Source organism: Choloepus didactylus, chromosome X (assembly GCF_015220235.1).
Source record: "Choloepus didactylus isolate mChoDid1 chromosome X, mChoDid1.pri, whole genome shotgun sequence".
In the NCBI taxonomy this organism is placed as follows: Eukaryota; Metazoa; Chordata; class Mammalia; order Pilosa; family Megalonychidae; genus Choloepus; species Choloepus didactylus.
This window is the reverse complement of record NC_051334.1, coordinates 69,354,538-69,362,008: the sequence shown is the minus strand read 5'-3', so window position 1 is coordinate 69,362,008 and position 7,471 is coordinate 69,354,538. Positions and strand designations below refer to the sequence as shown.

Below are 7,471 nucleotides of genomic sequence, written 5' to 3'. Positions count from 1 at the left end.
GCCATAAATTCATTTTTAGGCTATTATTTTCATATAGGCATGTCATTAGATATACTTTCAATTATTTCCTGAGTTATTTTTTATGGTTTACTTTCATTGTACTGATGTATGCATTATCTTTGATCACCTTTTCCTAATGTGATTTCTTTTAAAGACCTGCAAAATGTTTTATTGCATGGGACACTATTCATGACATAGAGACTGGGAACTGCAAATATGTGACATTGGAGCAAGTCTTACACATATTGCATTTTATGAATTTGCTACATACATTTTTTACAATTTGCCTCTTTTAAAAAAATTGAAGTTACATCTAAGAGTCAACAAAGTACAGGGAAGCATTTTAGGAATTTTAGAGATTAGAGAATAAGATGGGTTACACAAAGGAAAAAACCATTAATTCTTGTTGGCTATATATTGTATTGCCTTCAAAAGCACTACACATGTTTTAATCAGTTGACAGTTAATTATTTCTGCTAATCTGTTTTGGGAAATGAAATGTCTTTTAAGGTTTCAAGTTTCTCTATAAGGTTATTTTTCTGAAATTCCAGCACTACAACTTGACTCTCCAGACATTTTACATACTGTTTCTTTCAACATTTTCATTCTTTAGTAACTTCCCTGTTTTTCATTAGCCTCAGCTCTCATTTGCATGTTGCTTCCTCTGCAAGTTGCTGGGGACTGTGCAAACTCCCCTGTGAGGCAGCCATCACTACTGCTTGTAGCAAAATCATCATAGGAGCTCAGATCTGGTAGGTTGGCATGTCACCCTTGGCAGCAGCCATGTGACTTGGGGCAAGTTCAATTTCCTCATGTTGAACAACAACCTGGCTGCCTGGGACAAAGAACTGCTGTGTGCCATCAGCTGATTGTATTACATACTATACAGTTTGTAGCACCTGGTGGAGGAGCACCTGAATTTGTCATTGTTAGTGCCTATAGTCCCTGAACACCATCAGTTCCTGAGTTAGAAATCTGGATTTTTCCACCTTAGGCTATAGCAATATATTGCCCTGTGCTACTCTGATATATGCTACTCAGGATTGCCATGGTAGCAATGTTTGGGGGCATTTCTTCTTCCTCAGATTTTTCTTCTTCAATCTTGGGAACACTAGGCACATCAGAAAAAAGTTTACTCAGTGTTTTTCTATAAGAGGGTCTTTGTGAAAGTATTTCTCTACAATTTATGAGGAACAATTACACTTTCTGATTGTGCAGACTCATCTGTCTCTGCAATAGTTGCTACTTGAACAGTTTGTATTTGTAGAAACCAAATAATCAATGGCTGTGGTGTCTGAATTACTCCTGGTCATGTACACTTTGGCCCAAAGATAGCTACACTAGAGTTACAGCTGGGGAGCCTCTCCCAGTGCCTGATACAGCTACAGAAATCTGAGCCAAAGTAGGGATTGAATTTTGATTGAATTTTGATCAATCTGAGTCTGCATATGAGCAGTTTGCTCTCTGCCACAGACTTTGTTACATTTCCATCCTGGTGCGATTCAATTGTTTCCATGGTCATTTGTCTTAATATATTTTTTCCTGCCACATTTTCTCATTATTAAGACATTTGTAACCAAATCTTGGCTCCTTCTCTGTTTTCTTCTTCATTTATCACACCATCTTCGGTTTACACAGTGGGCCTCCTCACTGATTACGGATAGGAGGAGGTGGGGACACTGAGCTGGCCAGCTGCTCAGGAGCAGTGCTGCCACCCTGCAAACTGGCACCAGCCCTGTGGCCCCATGTAGCCCCCACATCACCTCTGATGCAGCAGCTGCCACCTCTTGGCAGAACCAGGACCAAATGTAGCCTGTTTACTTTTTAAGAAGTTTTATTCACACACCATTCAATCCATCTTAAGTGTAAAATCAATGACTTCTTATATAATCACATAGTTACACATTCACCACCACTATCTATTTCTTCCACAAAGAAAGAAGAGAAAAAGAGGAAAAAATAGGAGAAACAACAACAAAAATCCATGCCCCTTCCTTATGTCAACCTCTTATTGTCATTTAGATTCTGTATATTGCCTTTGCTACAATTAATGAAAGATCATTACATGTTATTATTAACTATAGTTCCCAGTTTGTATTAATTATATTTTACCATCCCATTTTTAACACCTTGCAATTGTGGCATTTACTGGTTCTACCATATTTACAATCATTCTTATATTTGTACACTTAATCAGCATTATTGTCCACTATAGGTATCACCAAGTTATACAATCCCAGTTTTAATCCTCTATCTTTCCTACTGATGTAACACATGTCCCCAGCTTCCCTATTTCAACCATGCTCATACTCAGCTTTGTTCAATTTATTACAATATTGTGCTATCATCACACAGTATTGTGCTGTACATTTCTGAATCTTTACAATCAATCTTAAACACTGACTCCTTCAGCATCAAATGCCAAATTTCTACAGTCTATCTCTTAATAACCTGTGTTAGCAACTTTAACTCTCAGAGTTTACTCATAATAATTATTTCATATTAATGAGACCATACAGAATTTGTCCCTTTGTTTCTGGCTTATTTTGCTCAATGTAATGTGCTTAAGGTTCATCCATGTTGTTGCATGTGTCAAGACTTTATTCCACCTTATAGCTGCATAATATTCCATGTGTGTATACCACAGTTTGTTTATCCACTTGCCTGTTGATGAACATTTGGACTGTTTCCATCTGTTGGCAATCATGAATAATGCTGCTATAAATATCCATGTGCAAATGTCTACTCATGTCCTTGCTTTCAGTTATTCTGAGTACATACCTAGGAATGGGATAGCTGGATCATATGGCAATTCTATACTTAACCTCCTGAGGAACCATCAAACTGCCTTCCAGAGCTGTTGCACCATTCTGCATTCCCACCAACAGTGAAAAAGTGTACCTATTTCTCTACATCCTCTTCAGCACTTGCAGTTTTCTGGTTTTTCATTAATGGCCACTCTAGTAAGTGTGATATGATATCTCATTGTGGTATTAATTTGCATTTCCCTAAGAGCTAGTGAAGTATAGAAAATTTTCATGTGCTTTTGAGCTGTTTGTATTTCCTTTTTGGAAAAGTGTCTATCCATGTATTTTGCACACACACCCCCATTTTTGGGGATTCTTTGTCTTTTTGTTGCCAAGTTGTGGGATCTCTTTACATATTGTAGATATTAAACCCTTATCTGAAATGTGGTTTCCAGATATTGTCTCCCATTGAGTGGCTGCCACTTTACTTTCCTGACAGAGTCCTTTGACATGCAAAAGTATTCAATTTTGAGGAGATCCTGTTTATTGACTTCTTTCATTGCATGTGCTTTGGGTGTAAGTTCTAGGAAGCCATCTCCTATCACAAGATCTTTAAAATATTTCCCTATATTTTCTTATAAATGTTTTATGGTTGTAGTGCTAATGTTTAATTCTTTGATTCATTTTGAGTTAATTTTTGTTTAAAGTGTGAAATAGCAGTCCTCTTTCATTCTTCAGATATGGATATCCATTTCCCCAGGTACAATTTGTTGAAGAGGCTGCTATGTTCCTGTTGAGTGGACTTGGCTGCCTTAATTGAAATTCCATTGTTGATACATGAGAGGGTCTATTTCTGAACACTAAATTTGATTACATTGGTCAGCATATCTATCTATACACCTGTACCATGCTTTTTTGAGGACTGTAGCATTGTAAAATGCTTGAAACTCAGGTAGTGTGAGATCTCCTGCTTCATTTTCCTTTCTCATGATATTTTTAGCTTTTTAGGGCACCCTGTTCTTCCAAATAAATTTTTTAAATTCAATTTTACTGAGATATCAGTCGATGTACCCATAGGCCACCTCCATCCATTGTGAATCATTAATACTGCCACCATAAACACCACTGTGCAAATACCTATTTGTTTCCATGTTCTCAGTTCTTTCAAGTTTATACCCAATAACAGGGTTGCAGGACCATATGGCAACCCCATACTTACCTTGCTGTGGAGCCATCACACTGCCCTCTAGATGGGCTGCACCATTCTACTTCCCCACCAACAGTGATTAGGTACATCTCTCTCTCCACATTTTCTCCAGCACTGTATCCCTCTGTTTATTTTTTAAACAGTTTTATTCACACACTATATATTCCTCCTAAGTAAACAATCAGTGGTTCCCAGTATAGTCACGTAGTTATGATTTACCACCTAAATCATTTCCATTTCTGATATTTCTTCTTCCTTCAATACGGTGTTTGCAGGGTCCTTCTCCATTGTGTATCATCCTTCAGAGTTTCAAACAATTCATAATCATGTTTTACTTCATTAAATCTCTGGAGAGAAGTTTTCAGTAGCTGTTTACATTACCATGTTGATGACCTCACTCCTCTTCCAAATAAATTTGATTATTGGTTATTCTATGGTTGCAAAGTAGGTTGTTGAGATTTTAATTGGTATTGCATTGAATGTATAAATCATTTTAGGTATAACTGACATCTTAACTATATTAAGTTTTCCAATCCATTAACAAGATATAAATGTCCTTTTACTTAGGTCTTCCTGGTTTGTTTTAGCAATGTTTTGTAGTTTTTGTTGTATAGGTCTTGTATGCCCTTGGCTAAATTTACTCCCACATATTTAATTCCTTTGGTTGCTATTATAAATGGAATGTATATTGATTTTCTTCCCAGATTGCTTATTACTACAGTACAGAAACACTAATGAATTTTGCATTTGATCTTGGATTCTGCCACTTTGCTTTACTCCTTTATTAGCACAAGTAGCTTTGCTGTAGATTTTTTGGGATTTTCTCTATGTAGGATCTTGTATTTTGCAAACAGTGAAAGTTTAAATTTTCATTTCCAATTTGGTTACCTTTTATCTTTTTCTTGCCTAATTGATATAGCTGAAAATTCCAGCACAATGCTGAATATCAAGGGTGACAGTGGACACACATTTTGTTCCTGATCTAAGAGGAAAAGTTATGTGTCTTTGCCCATTGAGTATGATGTTGGCTGTTGGCTTTTCATATATTGCCTTTATCATGTTAAGGCAGTTTTCTTCTATTCCTGTCCTTTGAAGTCTTTCATCAAGAAAGGATGTTGAATTTTGTTAAATATGTTTTCTGCATCAATTGAGATGATTGTGTCATTTTTCCTTTTTGATTTATTGATGGTGCATTACATTAATTGATTTTCTTCTTTTGAACAAGCCTTGCATACCTGGAATAAAACCCACTTGGTTATAGTGTATAATTATTTCATTGTTCTGCTGTATTTAACCTACATGAATTTTTTGAGGGTTTTTGCATCTATATTCTTTAATGGGATTGATCTGTAAATTTATTTTCCTGTAGAGTCTTTGTCTAGCTTTGGTATTAGGGTGATGTTGGCTTCATGGAATGAGTTAGGAAGTTTTCCCTCCTGTTCTGGTTTGCTAATGCTTCCATTTTGCAAAACACAAGAAATGGATGGCTTTTATAAAGGGGGCTTATTTGGTTACAAAGTTACAGTTTTAAGGCCATAAAGTGTCCAAGGCAAGGCATCAACAATACAGTAACTTCACTGGAGAAAGGCTGTCGGCATCCAGAAAACCTCTGGTAGATGGGAAGGCATGTGGCTGGCATCTGTTTGCTCCCAGGTTGCATTTCAAAATGGCATTCTCCAAAATGTCAGTGTCAGCTTTCAATGGCCATCTTCAAAATGTGTCTCTCAGTTGCAGCCACTCTGAAGTCCTTCTGTTTGAGAGCTTTTTATAGGATTCCAGTGATTAAATCAAAACCCACCCTGAATGGAATAATTTACTTAAATGTTTCACCCACAGTTGATTGATTCACATCTCCATGGAAACACTCAATCAGAGGATTCCAAGCCAATCAACACTAATATGTCTGCCCCCATAAGACTGCATCAAAGGGCATGGTGTTTTCAGGGACATAATACATCCAAACCAGCACACCTCCTCTTCAACTTTTTTGAAGGGTTTGAGGAGGAATGGTACTAATTCTTCTGTTGAATGCTTGGTAGAATTCACATTTTAGCCAACTGGTCCTGGACTTTTCTTTTTTGTGAGGTTTTTGATGACTTTCTCAATCTCTTTACTTATGATTGGTTTGTTGAGGTCTTCTATACTTTGTGAGTCAATATTGGTTGTCCATCCTTTTCTAGGAAGTTGCCTAGTTTGTTAGCATATTGTTACTCATAGTATCCACTCAGTATCTCCTTTATTGCTGCAGATTCATTTCTGATTTTATTTATTGGTGTGCCTGTTTGGATGTATCATGTCCCTCAAAACACCATGTTCTTCAATGCAATCTTGTTGGGGCAGACCAAATAGAGCTGATTAGGTTGGAACCTTTGGAATATGTTGTTTCCATGGAGATGTGACCTACCCAACTGTAGATGATAACTCTGATTAGTTTATTTCTATGGATTTGTGGCCCCATCCATTCAGTGTGGGTTGTAATTAAATCACTGGAGCCCTATAAGAGCTCAGACATAAGGAGATCAGTGCTGCAGCAAAGAGAGACAGTTTGGAGATGGCCACTGAAAGCAGACTTTGGCTGACATTTTGGAAATGCTAGCCAAGAGTTTGTTTTAGAGAAGCTAAGAGAAGACAAAATGCCCCAAGAGCAACAGTTCAAAGAATGCACTGGAGCTGAAAGAGGAGCTGGAACACAACCTGGGATCAGTAGACACCGGCCATGTGACTTCCAAGCTAACAGAGGTTTTCCAGATGCCATTGGCCTTCCTTTGGTGAAGGTATATTTGTGTTGAAGCCTTAATTTGGACATTTTCATGGCCATCAGACTGTAAATTTGTAACCAAATAGACCCCCTTTATAAAAGCTAATCCATTTCTGGTATTTGGCATAATGACAGCATTAGCAAACTGGAATAATTGGCATTCTCTCTTTTTTTACTTTGTCAGCCTACCTAAGTTTCCATTGATTTTCTCAAAGAATAAACTTCTGGTTTTGTTGATTCTCTTTATTCTTTTCATTGTACTCAATGTCATTTATTTCTGCTCTATCTGTTATTTCTTTCCTTCTGATTGCTTTTGGTTTGGTTTGCTTTTGTTTTCTCTAGTTCCTCCAGGTGAGCAGTTAAGTCCTTGATTTTTGCTATTTCTTCTTTTTTAATATAGGCATTTAGGGTAATAAATTTCCCTCTCAGCTCTGCCTTTGCTGTATCTCATAAGTTTTAATAGGTTGTCTACTCATTTTCATTTTCCTTGAGATATTTTTTAGTTCTCTTTTAATTTCTTCATTAACCAAGAATTGTTTAGGATTGTATTGTTTAACCTCCATATATTTGTAAATTTTCCAGCTTCCACCTGTTATTGATTTCAACTTCATTACATTATGACCTGAGAAAGTATTTAGTATAATTTTGTGCAATTTATTGAAATATATTCACATACCATACAATCATTCACAGTGTACAATAATTGTTCACAATTTCATCATATTATTGTGCATTGAACACCACAATTTTTGAGCATTT

The 7,471-nt window shown here is 36.6% G+C and overlaps 1 pseudogene; it reads right to left on the bottom strand.

The window, feature by feature from the left end:
* Positions 1–476: 476 nt before the first annotated feature.
* LOC119523017 lies at positions 477–1,559 on the bottom strand (annotated as a pseudogene).
* Between the last annotated feature and the right edge of the window lie 5,912 nt (positions 1,560–7,471).